Source organism: Hemicordylus capensis, chromosome 3 (genome assembly GCF_027244095.1).
Source record: "Hemicordylus capensis ecotype Gifberg chromosome 3, rHemCap1.1.pri, whole genome shotgun sequence".
Classification (NCBI taxonomy): domain Eukaryota; kingdom Metazoa; phylum Chordata; class Lepidosauria; order Squamata; family Cordylidae; genus Hemicordylus; species Hemicordylus capensis.
Genome location: NC_069659.1, coordinates 225683671 through 225702066, shown reverse-complemented (window position 1 = coordinate 225702066; position 18396 = coordinate 225683671). Strand labels below are relative to the sequence as shown.

Here is an 18396-nt window from a genome sequence, read left to right as displayed (position 1 = left end):
AACATGTTCTCTTAAATACTGAAGGCCCAGGCTGTTTAGACTAGACCTTTATAGGTAATTACCAGCACCTTGTCTTTTGCCCGGAAACTGATGGGTAGACAGTGTAGTTCTTTTAATATAGGAGTAATATGGTCTCTCCGAGATGATCCAGAGACCAACCTGGCCAGCACATTCTGTACCAACTGCAGTTTCTGGACTATGTACAAAGTCAGCCCCATGTAGAGTGCATTGCAGTAATCTAGCCTGGAGATTACCAGCCTATGTACCAACATCAGGGCCGGCTTTTTCTATGAAGCAAGAGATGCGTAGCATCGGAGCACCACCCACTGGAGTCTGGGAAGGTGCCAATGGAACTTGAAGAAAAGCAACAGGCTTTTCTGTCTCTTTCAGGACAGGGAATCCTCTGCAGGCAGCTAAATGGATTCCGAAGTGGATTGCAACGCAAAGCCAGACAGACTCACAGAGGTGGGGTTGGGTGGGGTGGCTTCCCTTTGTTCCCCCAGCTGCCCCCTCTGGGCTCTGGCTCAGTCTGAGTCAACAAGTCATCAAGTCAAAACAAAGGGACTCTCTTTGTTTTGCAAAGGGACTCTCAAACTTGACCAGAGGCTCTCCTCCTCCCCTTGCTTGCTCTGCGCTAGGAGAAAGGAGACATGGGGAGCGAGCAAGACCACGGGCACAGTCTCATTTCAAAGAAGAAACATCCGTTATCATTCCTATTTCAAAAACAGTAAGCAGAAATTAAGGGGGTGCTTATGGGGGATGTATGTTTTATGAAATGGGGAGATACCAGGCATGGAATCACTCTGTGTCTGTGATTCTGAGGATGGCAGAGTACTGAATGCAAAACATGCAGTGCCTGTAAAATCCAGGGCAAAAATGCAAAAAATGCAGTATGTTTTAGTTGCTTAATGCAGTATAATGTTCAATTTAATTTTCAGTATGATTATTTTGAGTTAATTGAGTAGAATTTACAGGCATAGGTAGGGACTATTTGAGCCAGCATGGTGTAGTGGTTAGAGTGCTGGACTAGGACTGGGGAGACCCGAGTTCAAATCCTCATTCAGCCATTATACTAGATGGGTGACTCTGGGCTAGTCACTTCTCTCTCAGCCTAACCTACTTCACAGGGTTGTTGTGAAAGAGAAACTTAAGTATGTAGTACAGCGCTCTGGGCTCCTTGGAGGAAGAGCAGGATATAAATGTCATAATAATCTGTAAGGGACAGAGGAGCCATGAGATTTCATAACCCCATGAGAAATGAACCTGTTCTTCTATATGCCATAAATAATATAGCTTGAGAGGCAGATACTTATCTCTTCTCAGCTATCCTGGAGACCTTACTTCTTGTAAAGTCAGAGCCAGAGGTGAGGGGCTGGAGGTGAGATATAATGTTTTTGTGTGCCACACTGTGCATGGCACATTATTTGCGTGTAGGAACATAGGAAGATAGGAAGCTGCCATATATTGAGTCAGACCATTGGTCTATCTAGCTCAGAATTGTCTTCACAGACTGGCAGCAGCTTCTCCAAGGTTTCAGGCAGGAATCTCTCTCAACCCTATCTTTGGAGAAGCCAGGGAGGAAACTTGAAACCTTCTGCTTTTCCCATAGCAGCTTCATGCCCTGAGGGGAATCTCTTCCAGTGCTCACACATCAAGTGTCCCATTCATATGCAACCAGAGCGGAGCTAGCTAAGGGGACAAGTCATGCTTGCCAGCACAAGACCAGCTCTCCTCCTATAATATCAGTTTGAATCTGTAACTGACATTTCCACCAGTTCCCCCTAATTGTCCTTTCAAGTGGCAATCACCGAAGCTGATGACAAAGGTGTGCTATCCCTTTAAATGCCACAGGTCTTGGACGGTTCTGAGCCAGGCCTGCCTTCTGACAGCTGGAATGGATTCTTCAGCCTTGAATTTTTCAAACAGGCTTGGCTGCTGTTCCCTGATGGCTTGCTTGAATTCTTGCAGTCCTCAATCTGGTCTCTCTTTATTTTATTTTATTTTATTTATTAGCTTTATATACTGCCCTTCCAAAATGGCTCAGGGCGGTTCACAACATGATAAACAATTAAACAAATTAACTATTAAAACTGGGTAGCCATTCCCCAGGTCATCAGTATCTAGCCAGCAATGACTCTCTTCCCTGGTAAACTGACTTCCTGAAAGGGAACAGGCACCTTAGCTCTTTGCCTGCCCTTCCTCCTTCAGCTCTGACTTCATCTTCAGCCTTCTTCCTAAGACTTCCGTCCCATACAGTATCTTCCACCCAATCTGCCTGAAACCCACTAGGACCGGGGAGACCCAAGTTCAAATCCCCATTCAGCCATGAGACTTGTTGGGTGACTCTGGGCCAGTCACTTCTCTCTCAGCCTAACCTACTTCACAGGGTTGTTGTGAGGAGAAACCTAAGTATGTAGTACACCACTCTGGGCTCCTTGGAGGAAGAGCAGGATATAAATGCAAAATAATAATAAAATAAAAATAATAATACATAATTATATTATATACAATATTATGTACATAATTACATAAAATCTTTGTGTATTGAATTTTGAATACACACTAATTGTATTCCAAATTTTTATTTTTCATGATAACGAAGGGCACTCAACAGAGTGTTGCATCTGGGCGCCAGATCCCCTAGAGCTGGCCCTGACCACCGTTTTGAGGTTGTTCATCTCAAGAAACGGACACAGCTGGTTTACCAGCCAAAGCTGATAAAAAGCACCTCTGGCCATCACCTGGGACATAAGGGAGAGGTTCAGATCCAGAAGCACCCCCAGAGTGTGTACCTGTTCCTTCCAAGGGAGCGTGACCCCATCCAGAACCGGCAGATCAAAATTGTCTCCCGGGTTCTGACACAGCACAATAAGTACCTCCATCTTATCTGGATTCAGCCTCAGTTTGTTATCCCAGTTTGTTATCTCAGTTTGTTCAGGAGTTAAGTAATTCCTGAAATTTCAGAATCTAAGTGTTAGTGATCTATTCCCATCTGTGGGACAAACGAGTCAGCGGAACTGGCTTTTATAGTGATCAAAATCCTGGGGAAGCTGGCAAAGCCCTGGCAAAGCCACCAAAGCCTTGGCAGAGCTGCCGAACCCCAGGAATTCCTGAAATTCCAGAGATACCTTGAATGCCTGGGGTTCCTGAAGTACCTGAGATTCCTGAAATTCATTGAATCTCTGGAAATCCTATTATTCCCATAACTGAAGAAGAAAGTTTCAAAGCCACAGTCTGGTCATGGTGAATCTGAAGCTATGATCTTGCTTCAGGAATTTCAGGAATTCGTGGAATCCCAGGAATTCCAGCAACTTGAGGAATACTTGGAATTTCAGGGATCTGTTTCAGGGATCCCAGAAATTTAGGGAATCCAAGGAATTTCAGTAATCAGGAATTTAAGGAACTCAAGGAATCTCATGAATTCCTGAAATTCCAGGAGCTGCTTAAATTCCTGAAATTCACACACACCCAGTTTCCCCTCTTTTCTCCAGTCTCCCTGACTGCAGTTCAGGTCCTGGAGGTACTGCATGGGTGGCGGGGGGGAGGGGTGGAACCACAGGTTCATTGGACCCTCAGTTCCACATTATATGTGAATGCAGGCATAGTCTGGCACTGAATGTCTTCTTTCCAGTGCAGTTGTAGCATTTCTGATTTCCTAACCATAGGTGGAGAAGCATGCTGCAGGCATATGAACAACATTCCCCTCTCTCCTCTTCCCTCCTACACTCTCCTGTATAGCCACCGCCACCACCACCCCTGCTTTTATGATTTGCTTTAATCATGGTGTAACATTATATGTGTAATAAAGCCAGTGCTAACCAATGGGCCCATTCATATGATATTGCTTGACCAGCCCTGTTTCAACATGATTAAGGACGTGAGCATGTAGGTCTTGCCTTCTTCTCATTGCACTGCTGTGATATTTATTGGTTTATGATATCATATTTATGATATGATATTTATTTATTTTTCATATTTTTATATTACCCAAAACTTATGTCTCTGGGCAGTTTACAGTAAAATTACATTAATATTTACAGTAATTTACAGTGGTTCATGCAAACCGCTGCTCCATATGCAATTTAAATTCTAGTTTAATTTTTAAATGAAGTATAGAGGTTGTTTTGGACAGCACTACTCTCACATGATCAGTTGATGACACCCTGGCACATCAAGAGGAGAAAAGATGTGCTCATGGTGCACTCACATCCCTAAACGCATGAGAACAGGACCAATCTGTTAGCATTGTCTGATGCCCTGGTGAGGCTACCAAAGCCGCCGAAGTCCTGGCAAGGCCATCGAAGCTGAAGGCACTGAAGTCCTGGTGAAACCACTGAAATCCTGCCCAAGCTGCCAAAGTAGCTGAAGTCCTGTTGAAGCCGCCGAAGTCCTGTCGAAGCTGCCAAGTTGCTAAAGTACTGCCAAAGCCGCCAAAGCCACCAAAGTCCTAACAAAGCTTCCAAATCAGCCAAAGCTACCAAATTCCTGGCAAAGCTGCTGAAGCCACCAAAGTCCTGGCAAAGCCAGCAAAGCTGCCAAAGTTCTGACAAAGCTACCGAAGACACTGGAGTCCTACCAAAGCTGCCAAAGTCCTGGTGAAGCCGCCAAAGCCACCATAGTCCTGACAAAGCTACAGAAGGCTCCAAAGTCCTGGTGAAGGCGCCGAAGCCACCAAAGTAGCCAAAGTCTTGGCGAAGCCACCAAAAGTCTGCCAAAGCCACCGTAGTCCAGGCAAAGCTACAGAAGGCTCCAAAATCCTGGTGAAGCCACCAAAATCGGTGATTCCTGGTCAAGGCGCCAAAGCCACCAAAGTAGCCAAAGTCCTGGCGAAGCCACCAAAGTCCTGCCAAAGCCTCAAAAGCCGCCAAAGTCCTGGCAAAGCTGCTGAAGCTGCCAATTCCTGGCAGAGTTGCCAAAGTCCTGGTGAAGCCGCTGAAGATTTTCCTGGGATTTCCTGAAATTCCCGGACTCCTGAACTTACAGGGATTCCTGAAGTTCCAGGAATTATTTGACACTTTCGCCTGGACTTCGGCAGCTTCACCAGGACTTCAACAGCATCGGTGCCTTCGCCAGGATTTTGGTGGCTTCGGCGGCTTCACCTGGGCTTTGGCGGCTTTGGCAGGACTTTGGCAATGCATGCACCTGATCTCATGGCCATTCATTCCATTTTGCTGCATTGCATATTGTGTACACACAGAGAGCATTTCATAATCCAGTGTGATATGGTGGGTGGAGTGCTCACAAGTCACTTATTCTGTAGCAGCCCCACTAAAATTCATGGGGCTGCTCCCCAAGGAAGCTCTTTGAGAGCTCCTGTTTAATTCCCTTTAGGGTTGCAGTGATAGACACTTGAAATTTGTGTCCATACTTTTAGAACATTTGGATTGAAATAATACATGTTTTCATAAAGGAGATCTTTTTGTGCAGTCCATACCATGCAGATTAAATTAAGCACATAAACCTGCTATAAAGTACACTGTAGAATTTAGCGACAAAGGCTGCTTAAAGGCTCTTCTGGGTGTGTGTTTTTCCTCAGAGTGGACTTTCTCTTACCTTCACCCCCCACCCCCGGGCTGGACAGTGTTTCAGAGGCAAACGGTCTTCTGAAGTTTTATTTTCACTTTACAAAGCTAAATTGGGACTTGTTCCCAGTTTAGTGGTTTCTAGTGGGGGGGGACGGGACATGAAAGCAGCCCTTCTACTTCTGAAGGAGTGGAGGAGGAAGTTAACTGGGCTGGAGCGACATCATGGTTCTTTTTCCTTTGAAGTTTATTCTTCAGCTAAATTATGCTCTTTGTGGGTGGCTCAGGCCAAGAGGAAAATGCCACCGTGTGCCTCTCCTAGCTGAATATTTCACAGTGCAGGACGATAGAGGCTCCAGGGCCCAAAACACTCTAGTGCTATCAGTTCTGTTCCTGGGATAAAATCAGAAGCTGATTTATTTATATGCCATTGCCAAAAGAGCTAGAAACGCTGTGTTCCTTATGGATGGATAACCGGAGCACCTGTGGAAGAGTGGGAGATATCGGCAGATTCGAAAGGACCCACAGATACATCAGTGTTTGAGAAAATCTGTAGGAAAATCTGTAGAAATCGAGGGGAGGGACAAAACTGGCCCCATGTAAGTCAATTGTATCAAATGTTTGTGGGATCAGAGTACAGTTAACAGACAAGCAGGTGGCAGAGCTTATGGAGCTCAGTAGCCAGAGGGGAAGGAGGTCTTGGACAAAAAGGGCAGGAAATTTTTCAGCTTGAAGAAAAGTCCTTCGAGGTAGTCACAATCCCTTCTTGAGAAGGAAAGGTTATCTAAAACTCCTTCGTTTTCTCACTAGTCATTTCTTACCTTTGTGTTTCTGATGGAGGAAGGAGTTTAACACATTTAAACTCTTGGGAAGTGTGGGGTTAGCCTCCTCTAAAATAAGTTCACACTCATGCAGTTGTTTCTTCTGTCCTGAGGAATGGAGGGGAAGTTGCACACTGAATCTGTTAATCTGCTGATCAGTGGATGTATACACGCATGCATGGAGTCACATAACAAACAAGCCACATTCAGTATAACCTTTTTCACAATCCTTATACTGCAACATTTCATTGTAAGTACTTACTTGTTCATCATATTTTGAATCCTGCTTTTCCTCAAACGAGTTTAGGGCAGTATACATGATGCTGTCCCATCTCATGATGGATGGCTCTTGCTGAAGGTCAGTCCCTTCCCTATGGGCTCACAACCTGACTGGAACAGGAGAAAGGCTCTACGCTCAACAGCATATTAAGTATAATTAATAACCCAACCCTGCATCTCACCCATGCTTCCTATGGTCAATGAAACTTCCAAGGAACTAGATCATGTCACTAATGTGACGTTATCTTTGAAATGGTAACTCTGAGTTTCTAAAGCTGGCCAAGAAAACAAAAAACTGTGTGTTTCTAATGTTCATGTTCTTACAACATCAGTCTGTTCTGAACTATGTATTTTCAGACAAATAACATAAACTAGGACCTGTGTCAAACTCTGTGTTGATCCAGTATTGCCTGTAAGTAAAAGGACTGGGCTTCGGGTTTGTCCACATTTAAAACCGAGTTACTTTTGAATCCAGGCCATGTAACATTTAAAGCATTGTTAGCTCTGATGAGCTTAGCATGGCTTTATTCAATAGCAGCTAGATCACGGCACCAGTGGATTGGGACTGTAGCGGGGAGCATGGGGCTTTAACTCTGTCCCCTGCATGGTCCTAATCCACAGTGCCATAATCTAGTTACTATGGGTCCCATTAAGAAGTTCCAAAAGCTCAGTTTGGTCAACTCTATTAGTTCTGTACCCTGAGTGGCTATTGTTGGATACAGTTAAATGGGCTTCTCTCCTGTGTGTATGCCAACAGTGCAAATTCTTTTTCTTTAGGGAAAAAAGGATGCCTTTTCTTCCAGTGTTGATAATATCATTGTAAATATAAAGAGTAGTGACAATGTATTAAAATACAATGGGATCATTCACATGACTGTACGGTGGGGGGAGGGGAGGGGGAGAAGGTTGGTACAACTCACCTTCCTACCAGACAATAGCTGAAAAGGTGCCGAGAGCGCGATTCACGCTCCCAGACAATCCACACTGCGTGGCACAACATGGAGCTCCAGAGGCCAGGACGATGTGCCCTGGCCTCCAAATATCCCACAGTGCACCATGTGACATATGCAGTGAACTGGGGGATTCCCCCAGGAGACAGGCACTCTAGGCACACACTCCCAGAGTTTGGGTGAAGGGCTCGCTTAAGCTTAGGCTTAAGCTTCCCTAGCCTGGGTTAAGGTGTGTGTAAAGACAGCTTCAGTGTCTCACATGCTGCACAATGTTCCATCTGCAGCTTAATGAAACGTGCTCACAATTGTGAAAAGTGCATCCTAATGACTTACTAGGAAATAAGACTCATTGAATAAATAGAACTCACTTCCAAGTAAACGTGCATAGAATTGCACTGCACAACGGCCACCACCTTCTCCCAAGAATCCTAGGAACTATAGTTTTGAGACATGCTAAGAATTCTAAAGCCCAATTCCGACACCACGCCAAACCTCAGGTAAACATAGCTGAGGTAGGTGTTTCTGATTGTCTGAATGCATGAAGCTGCAGTTCCATCACCCAACCGCGGCTCAGTTTTTGGCTCCAAACCTGAATTTGAACCCTCGGTTTGTAGTGAGTTTTGCTGCTGAAACCAGAGGTTCCGGGGCACCATTATGTCCTTCTTCCCTGCATTTAAAGGCACAAAGCCCGCTTGGAATAAGCCTGCTTTCCCCTGCTTGCTTTGGACCTGATGTGTTCCTGAACAAGAAAAGGCTGGGAGGAAAAGATGGAGATAGCAGGAGAGAGTTCTCAAACAATATCATCTCAGTGTTTATGTTAAGGAGACATTAAATCCTACATACAAATATACATAAACAGATTTCTGTACACATGGTGGCTGCCCCTGTGCCAGAACAGAGGAAGCAGCAGCGAAGCACAAGCAGTAAGATGGATTTTCTGTAGATCTACCTGGGAGCATTTCCCCCACCCCAACAGCAGGAAAGACAGCTGTGGGGCACTTCACTTTTGAAGTGCAAAGGACTCAGATACTGCACCTGGGCACAGTGTGAGTTCCATTGAAGCTAATGAAGGAACACTACCACATTAACCCCACCTGTGGTCCCTTTGTTCTTGCTCAGTTAATTAAAGAAAGACAATCTTCCTTTACGTGTGTGATGTATGTTTCTGTTAATGTGACTGATAAATTTACAGTGGGGCATGTGTGCTGGCATGCCGGGGGGGGTGCATTATAGAAACTCAGGGGTTCTGTGATTGTGCTCCCGGGTGGCCACAGGAAAGCCAAGGGTTCAGAGAGGTTAAGGGCAAAGCCTGTCTTGCTTCTGAAGGGAAGGGGGTTGGTTTGGGGGGATTGTTAGTGCTACAAGCTACAGATGCTTGGTCTGCTTAGGCACCCTTCAATGCACCCTTAGGGAGTGCATGGAGGACATCTATTTAGGATTCCTATCAAAATGGATGTGGAAGCTTTCAAGGAAAGAAGTGGAAGAGCCAGGCATGCAAGGAATCCTCCTAGAACCTGATTTGGGGCAGCTGATTCCGGGCCCATTCTGTTGAAGGGGTTGCATGTGTGGTCTGACTGGTCACCAGTACATGAGGTGTCTAGCATGGTTGAATATGACATGTATGTTTAAAGTGCATGTGCACAAGTAACAAATTACTTCTTTGTCTGGCACCCATCGTAAATGGCAATATTGGTCATACATTTCTCAAGGTATTGCCTGCCCCTATTTTCATGTGGTCACCCAGAATGGTGCAGTACAATCACTGCCTTTTCCTAAATAAGATGACCCCACTTTTGAATTGGGTGAGCAATCTTCTGGAGTCATCTTCAAGATTCCCAAGATCTTCTTGCAACCCCATCACCCTGGAAAGTTAATTTAGCAGGTGCTCCATTCCCATTTCCCCCTTCCCTTTCAGGGACTGAGGAACCCTTCCCTCCCCCCTTGTTATTCCAACAATGAATGGGTCCGTGTGCAAAAAGGAATCCACAACAGACAGGGACAGGCTCCCCAGGTTAAGTCTACCTTTCACCAGGACAGGTAGGAAGAGAGGGGCCCAATCCTTTCTTCCCAGTCAGGGAGGAAGGGGGCTCCAAATCCATCCCTCCCCAACGGGGTATTTGAGGGACCGCCTGCTCCCAAGGGTTGCTGCCCACTTGACGAGGACATCTGAGGGGGCCCTGCTCCGGGTGCCGACAACGAGAGAGGCCCGGCTGTCGTGCACTCGGGACAGGGCCTTCTCTGTTGCTGCCCCCAGACTCTGGAATGCTCTCCCAGTGGCCATTCGTTCCTCAGACTCCATCACGGCTTTTAGAAAGCTTGTAAAGACTTGGCTTTTTACCCAGGCTTTTACATAATCGTTTTTACTGCTGCTTCTGGGTGTTTTTATTTGTTGTATTGTTTTATGCCTGTTTTTATATGTTTTTATACTTTTAGCATGATGTTTTTATTGTGTTTTTATTGTATGTTTTTAACTTTTGTAAACCGCCTTGGGGCTATCTTTTAACGAAAGGCGGTATTAAAAAATGCAAAAATAAATAAATAAATAAACTGGGGAAGACAGTTTGACTTTCTCGAGAGTACAAGAGGAGCCCCCAAAGGGATGCAGCGACCTTCGTGACAAACCATTTTTCTGGATATTTAACTTAAGTCTGTCAAACCATCCAGACTGGAACCTATGTGTAACAACACTGCAAGTTTTCACCTAGGGGGATTCCACTTGTTGGTTGTAGGCTCCTTTCCAGTGTTTGAGTATGCGTTTGCACCACAATCCCTGCTGAGGAGAGTCTTGATGACTACCCTTTCAAATCCAGGGAGCCTGCACTAATTCCATCAAGCCACCCTGCTCTTTAAACTAGGGTGCACTGAATCCAGATTAATCCTCCTGACCGAAAGTAGAGCTCACCTGGCTTTGCCAGGTGCTGCCTTCCTGGCCAGGTAACAGGTCCCAGAACCACCTGTGCATAAGCTCTGCCTTAGACACTGGTAGCATCTACCAGTGTCTTAGACACTGTGCATCTACGTTGTGGCATAAACTCTAGTGAACCATCCCTTCTCTCATCCACCCCCCCACCCCCACCTCCTTCCCTTTTCTCAGCAAGTCTTCTGTGTTTCTCCTCCAATATCTCCTTCTCATCTAGAAGAGCCCCTTGACATCCTGGAGTATCACTAATTGTACATATGCATGGCTGTGTAACTTGGGAATTCTGGGAAAGTCATTGCTATAAGCAGTGGCAGGAAAGCGTGAACATGTCTTTTCCCTGCCAAGGGTGGGTGATTGATGCCAAGAAAACATGATCACACAGAGCATGCCGCCTCTCACATTGTGGCCAATAGTTGCTGGGTGACTGACAGGCTGAAACAATGCCCACAGTCTGGCAATGCAAGCAGAATGTAGATTGTTGGGATGGAGCCTTGGCAGACTAGGAAGAGGAAGAGGTTATTCTGGACAGCAGCCAGAGGTAATGATACTGGAGTTGCTCAGTCATCTGCAGCATGATTCTTGGATTCAGAAATTAACCACAGGTTTGTTTAACTGAGCTTTGGTACAATGTCTGAATGGGACCATTGTCAATCTTATGCTGCTCTTCACAGAACTTCAATTCCCAGGGAAGAGGGAATGGATGTTAAAGCTGTTTAAATGTGATATGTGAATCTGTACTAAAGAGGAAGGTATAAAATGAAGAGTGGTTTTTGACTGTTTTGAACTGGATAGAAGCAAAATTCCTTAGAAGAACAATTAGAACTATATGGCTCCACTCCTACTGAAGTAAAACTTCCTTTTCTCCTGTACTGAAGGACTGCAAAGAGATAGTACTTCGATAGTCTTCTGCTTAAAAGACAGTCCTTTATCTGCTCTCCAAAGCTGATAAGATTTCTCCCCACAACTGAGTGCCATGTAAGAGTTCTACTTAAGAAGAGCTTCTAAGCAGTGTGACAGATTTGTCAACCCTATATACAGTGATGGCAACGAGAGTCTCTTTTATGAAAGAGGCAAACCTTGGGCGGGAATAATCTGCTGTTTGGTAACTGATTAATATATCTAAATATAGCAGGATAAATCAATTACAAAAACAGGTCCCCTGCCTTTAGCATGTGAAATTTCCATGATGACACATAGACCACTGATGCTCATTTGCCTGTACCTTAGGTCTTATGATACATAGGTCTTATGTATCAGATCATAAATCATTTTAATGAAAGAAAATAAATACCTTTAGTAATTAAATATATATATGAATTACCTCATCTTTAGTCAGAACTAAAGATGAGGTAAGATGCACTGCCAAAAAACTGAAATGGGACCCAGACATGATTACAAGGTGAATGCCAAATAATAGATCTCATACCAGCTATTCTGGAGTACTGTGGAAAACTGCTTTGGTTTCTGATCTATCTGTAGCTCCTTATATATTCATCCCTAGGTAAGGTTAGCTCAGTTCAGTACCTGCCTGACCCTGAAAACTGCAGTAAGTCAGTTGTCTAACACTGTCCTCATTCCTTAAGACAAAAATGGAGACCTCCTGGCTTGCCATCCAGGTAATATAAGTGAACTAGGAATCTTCTTGACTTATTTTTGGCTATCCCTAATTGAGCCAGTGTGGTGTAGCGGTTGGACTCGTACCATGGAAACCCAATTTCAAATCCCCACTCAGCCATGAAACTCATTGGGTGACTCTGGCCCAGTCCCATATCTCTCAGCCTAAACTACCTCACAGGGTTGTTATGAGGATAACCATAATCATGTACACTGCTCTGTCTGGGTTCCTTGGAGGAAGAGCGGCATATAAATGTGATAGATAGATAGATAGATAGATAGATAGATAGATAGATAGATAGATAGATATTAAAATTAACACTATGAGCAACATCCAGACTAGTCATGGATAAGCTCCACTGAAATAAATGAGACAAGTTGCTCTGGATACATATAATATAAAGAATATACATATCATTTGTATTCATAACATTCAAAAAGAACATGATTTCCTGAGGTTCTTGACAGTCTTGCGAATGATTGTAGTGGTCACACCAGTGTTTGGCAATATATAAGCCTCATGTGCTACTAACATGTGAGGTAGGTAAATCAGAGTGCACCGGCTGGCTGTGTTTCTGGGCCTTCAGCACTTCTTTGTAGAGGGCAGTGACAAAGTTTGAAGGACAGCCCTGCACTGCCCTGTACAGATGTGTGGGATCCCAGATACCCAGGGATGTAGCCAATTAGCACGCACCCACATTCTTCCCCACATGGTCGCTGTATGCAGATAGGATAATGTCTGAAGAGAGCTCAGGTTTTACCCTCCAGAAAGAATCTTCTTCTATGCACATAAATGGGATAAGTTGGTTGTACCTCAGCAGCCAGGTATGCAAGAACCATACACTACTGTCGCTTGCAGCCACTGGCTTTTATCAGATAATAAAGGAGACAAGATAAAGGAGATGTCCATATATGACATGTAAGACAAACAGTTCTGTTTGGACAGAAGACACTGGGCTTTAAAAATGCAGGAAAAATGCAGCCTTGAAGAGATTTGCTGTTAAGATACGTGAAGGCTTGCGCGTCCTCATGTGATTGTTGAGGGCAACAAGTTCACCATGCCCCATGCGCAAAAACATAACGTGACCTTTTCCTCATGATTTTTGTGCAAAAGGCTTGTGTTTGTGTCTGAGTTGGTTGGTTTCGTTGCAGCTGTGTGAAGATCTACTCTAAGTTCCCTTGTTGCATCATGTGGTGGTCAGCAGCCCAGGGCATTTTGAAAGGAATTTTAACTGGGGAGGGGGAGGGGAATGAACACTTCTAACCTACATTTTAGAACACACATTTATTTCAGCAAAGAAATATCATGACATGTATTTTAATATGAAATGACTGTGATTTAAGGGAACTTAGCCCGTATGCTGCTTCTGGCCCCACACCTTGCACTCCATTCATCCGCCTAACTTCTCTACTCAGGGCTTACAACAACTACTACTACCACCACCACTACTACTACCACCACCACTACTACGGATACTACAACAATGACGTACATGTATATACCGCTTTCCAACCAAAGTTTTCAAAGTGGTTTATACAGAACAATAAACGTAAATAAAATGGTTCCCTCTCCCCAAAGTGCTCACAATCTTAAAAACAAAAACATATGGTTGACAGCAGCAAATGGAGGAATGCTGTGCTGGGGTTGGATGGGGCCAGATGCCCATTTCTTCCCTTTCCCTGCATTAGCAAGAAAAAGTCCCCACAAAACAGTCTTTTCCAGAAATGCAAGCACTTTAGCAGCTCATTCTTCTGGTGGGATAAAACAGCTTCTGGCTCTTATGCAGTCAAAATGGCTGAGAGCCTTCGACTCACTACCAGTCGCCTAGCTTGTTCCAAATTTGCCTATGACTTGAAATTTACTTTTTAAAATGAAGAACCTGGGAAAAGTTGGAAACTGAGGCTAACACATTTACTCACATTAGTCCTGGGTCCTGTAAACTTAATAGCAGCATCGGCACCCATTCTTATTGCTATCAGTGTCCCTGATCGGCGGCAGGAGAGAGAAAGGAGCATGACTGGCTGTCACTGGGCCAGGATTAATGAACTGCTGAAGGAACTTGAACAGGCTTGAGAGGAAGCGAGAGCCTATATCCATAAACCACCTAGAGCCATTCAGGTTGCACAGTACAGAGAGGAAGCAAGAGCCCATATCCATAAACCACCTAGAGCCATTCAGGTTGCACAGTACAGAGAGGAAGCAAGAGCCCATAACCATAAACCACCTAGAGCCATTCAGGTTGCACAGTACAGAGAGGAAGCAAGAGCCCCTATCCATAAACCACCTAGAGCCATTCAGGTTGGGCAGTACAGAGAGGAAGCAAGGGCCCCTATCCATAAACCACCTAGAGCCATTGAGGTTGCACAGTACAGAGAGGAAGCAAGAGCCCATATCCATAAACCACCTAGAGCCATTCAGGTTGCACAGTACAGAGAGGAAGCAAGAGCCCATATCCATAAACCACCTAGAGCCATTCAGGTTGCACAGTACAGAGAGGAAGCAAGAGCCCATAACCATAAACCACCTAGAGCCATTCAGGTTGCACAGTACAGAGAGGAAGCAAGAGCCCCTATCCATAAACCACCTAGAGCCATTCAGGTTGGGCAGTACAGAGAGGAAGCAAGGGCCCCTATCCATAAACCACCTAGAGCCATTGAGGTTGCACAGTACAGAGAGGAAGCAAGGGCCCCTATCCATAAACCACCTAGAGCCATTCAGGTTGCACAGTACAGAGAGGAAGCAAGGGCCCCTATCCATAAACCACCTAGAGCCATTCAGGTTGCACAGTACAGAGAGGAAGCAAGGGCCCATATCCATAAACCACCTAGAGCCATTCAGGTTGCGCAGTACAGAGAGGAAGCAAGGGCCCCTATCCATAAACCACCTAGAGCCATTCAGGTTGCGCAGTACAGAGAGGAAGCAAGAGCCCATATCCATAAACCACCTAGAGCCATTCAGGTTGCGCAGTACAGAGAGGAAGCAAGAGCCCATATCCATAAACCACCTAGAGCCATTCAGGTTGCGCAGTACAGAGAGGAAGCAAGAGTCCATATCCATAAACCACCTAGAGCCATTCAGGTTGCACAGTACAGAGAGGAAGCAAGAGCCCCTATCCATAAACCACCTAGAGCCATTCAGGTTGCACAGTACAGAGAGGAAGCAAGAGCCCCTATCCATAAACCACCTAGAGCCATTCAGGTTGCGCAGTACAGAGAGGAAGCAAGGGCCCCTATCCATAAACCACCTAGAGCCATTCAGGTTGCGCAGTACAGAGAGGAAGCAAGGGCCCCTATCCATAAACCACCTAGAGCCATTCAGGTTGCGCAGTACAGAGAGGAAGCAAGGGCCCATATCCATAAACCACCTAGAGCCATTCAGGTTGCGCAGTACAGAGAGGAAGCAAGGGCCCCTATCCATAAACCACCTAGAGCCATTCAGGTTGCGCAGTACAGAGAGGAAGCAAGGGCCCATATCCATAAACCACCTAGAGCCATTCAGGTTGCACAGTACAGAGAGGAAGCAAGAGCCCATATCCATAAACCACCTAGAGCCATTCAGGCTGCACAGTACAGAGAGGAAGCAAGGGCCCATATCCATAAACCACCTAGAGCCATTCAGGTTGCACAGTACAGAGAGGAAGCAAGAACCCATATCCATAAACCACCTAGAGCCATTCAGGCTGCACAGTACAGAGAGGAAGCAAGGGCCCATATCCATAAACCACCTAGAGCCATTCAGGTTGCACAGTACAGAGAGGAAGCAAGAACCCATATCCATAAACCACCTAGAGCCATTCAGGTTGCACAGTACAGAGAGGAAGCAAGGGCCCCTATCCATAAACCACCTAGAGCCATTCAGGTTGCGCAGTACAGAGAGGAAGCAAGGGCCCCTATCCATAAACCACCTAGAGCCATTCAGGTTGCGCAGTATAGAAATATAACAAACAATAACCCTGACAGCATTTTATCCTCTGTGTATTATCAAGGGAGTGTTAAACCTATTGGATGTCCATTGGTATGGATGTATTCCTTGTGTACACAAGTTAATATCAATAGTTTTATAGCCCAGTGATAATGATCTATCACACTTTTGATAATGGAAACACTCTCTTGTGTAAGCCATGGTAGCTATGACAACCAAGAGGGCTGTAACCAGCAGGGAGAAAGAGCTTGGTATGTGTTGCAGAGGAGATCTGAGATACAGATTCTGCTGCAAAGAATTTGCAGCTCTGTTTCTAAAACTGAGGATGTGGGACAGGACATGTTATGGGACTGCTGAGAAGGACAGTGCCAGCAAACCTTGAACTTTTGTGGGGAAAGACGGACGTGAGAAACCAGGCCCTGCTCTCCTGAGGCTTGACCAGGTCTGGACAACATCGCTGAAAATGCTGCAGGCTCAGTCAGCCCAATGAGACTGCTTGAGAAGGGATTAATAATGGAAGATTTGCAATAAGTAATTATTGAACAGTCTAGAACAGGTCCGGTGGTGGATTAACAGAGAGGCAGAGTAGGCATTTGTCTATGGTGGCAAAATTTGAGGAGCAGCAAATTTTGCCCCTCAAATTTTGCTGCCCCTCTGTAGGCAGCCACAGGTGCAGCAAGGGTGGAGTAGGTGAGGAGACAGTCCCCCCTTTTATCTTTTTTTAAAATATAAGGCAAACCTTCCCCCCCCTTTTTTTTTTAGGTAAAAGGGCGGCAAAAAGCTTAATCCGCTTCTGAACAGGACAATGTCATAACTTTTTCAGCCCAGGAGGGTGGCTGGAATTCTTTGCACTCAGAACTCCAGCTGGCCATCTCTGCATAGCATTCAGCTGCAGCTTAAAGCATTTTCATTTTCATTCATTTACTGATTATTGCAGATGTAACTCTGCTTTTAAATTTTTCTCAGTGAAAAGTTGGCATGCACTGTTTTGTCACTATTTAAAATTGTGTGGTTTTAATAGGTGTGACTGAGTGCTTCTATCAGTGGGAAGCAAAACTTACATTTTATGAATTAAAAATTCTACTATCTCTAAATGCAAGGACATAGATGTACACATGCCACATCTGATGAGTATTTTCTAGTAAAATATTGAAGATCAAAGGCCAACACGCTTAGGGGTTTTCCCCATAATGCAACACTAGCTACTAAAATAGCCTATATTTTTCCTGTTTTGCTGTTTCCTGGGTTTGGTGACTTTTTCTCCTCTGTCTGTGAGGTGCAATTCTGAAGCAAGGGAGCAAGGAATAAGCAATGTGTTTCACATCCATAGTAAAGAGCTAAGCAATTAAGCTCTTTATTTATGGCAGATGAAATGCTGGAAATGTTTTTATTGAAGTCAATGTTTCCTTTAGCATTTCAAATACTGTTAGAGTTATATTGTAATGCTCCTTTTGCCATACAAAACACAATGAAGATTTCAGGACCACAGACATTTATTTAATATTATTGCTGCAATGAAGTCCATGTTTTAAAGGAATTAACTGTGGATTTACAAAGTTTGATATTGCAACATTGAATACCGCAGTTTTTAAGCCATGTCTGGCAACCCATTACTACACAGTAATGGATGGAATATATTAAAAGACTGGCATGATTAGGAACGTAGGAAGCTGCCTTACACCCAGTCAGACCATTGGTGCATCTAACTCAGTATTGTCAACACAGACTGGCAGCAGCTTCTCCAAAGCTACAGGCAGGAGTCTCTCTCAGCCCTATCTTGGAGATGCTGCCAGGGAGGGAACTTGGGAACTTCTGCATGCAAGTATGCAGATGCTATTCCCAGAGCTGCCCCATTCCCTAAGGGGAATCTCTTACAGTGCTCATATGTTTCTTTGCTAATATTATGAAAAGACATTTATGAAAGCACTAACAGGGAGGGGAAATCCTGGTATTTCCAGCCATTCACTCTAAGAATAATGAAGCAGGGCAAAATTAATGTTACAATTCCTGAAAGTCAATTTCAAACTGTGGGTTAATATAAGGCTGAGTCCCACAGAGAGTAACTCTCTCAAGTATGCTTGACAATATTCTTAACAAATTCTACATTTCCATAAACCAATAAAACTAAGCTACCTTGCTCAGCTACCATTCAGAGTGGGAACTTGAGGAAATATTATTAATGCAAAAGGAGATTTGCCTCAGGGGCTCCAAGATTAATGCTCCCCCTTGATAGCCTAGCACGGGGTTTGGAATAAACTCAGTCACTTACAGGTAACTTGGCTGTAATTTAAGGAAAACCTTATCCTCTTCTGTGTTCTCCAATTACCACTTTAGTAATTAAGCCAATAATTCCCCAAACTGCTTGCCC

General features: G+C 44.7%; 1 long non-coding RNA gene across 1 annotated transcript; it reads right to left on the bottom strand.

Annotated features, from left to right (window-relative positions):
* Nucleotides 1-5381: 5381 nt before the first annotated feature.
* On the bottom strand, nt 5382-14157 carry LOC128351632 (uncharacterized). Its single transcript, XR_008319922.1, has 3 exons — nt 14027-14157; nt 6344-6733; nt 5382-6005 (listed from the first exon to the last, which is right to left on the bottom strand). It is a non-coding gene; the product is annotated as an uncharacterized LOC128351632 (long non-coding RNA).
* Between the last annotated feature and the right edge of the window lie 4239 nt (nt 14158-18396).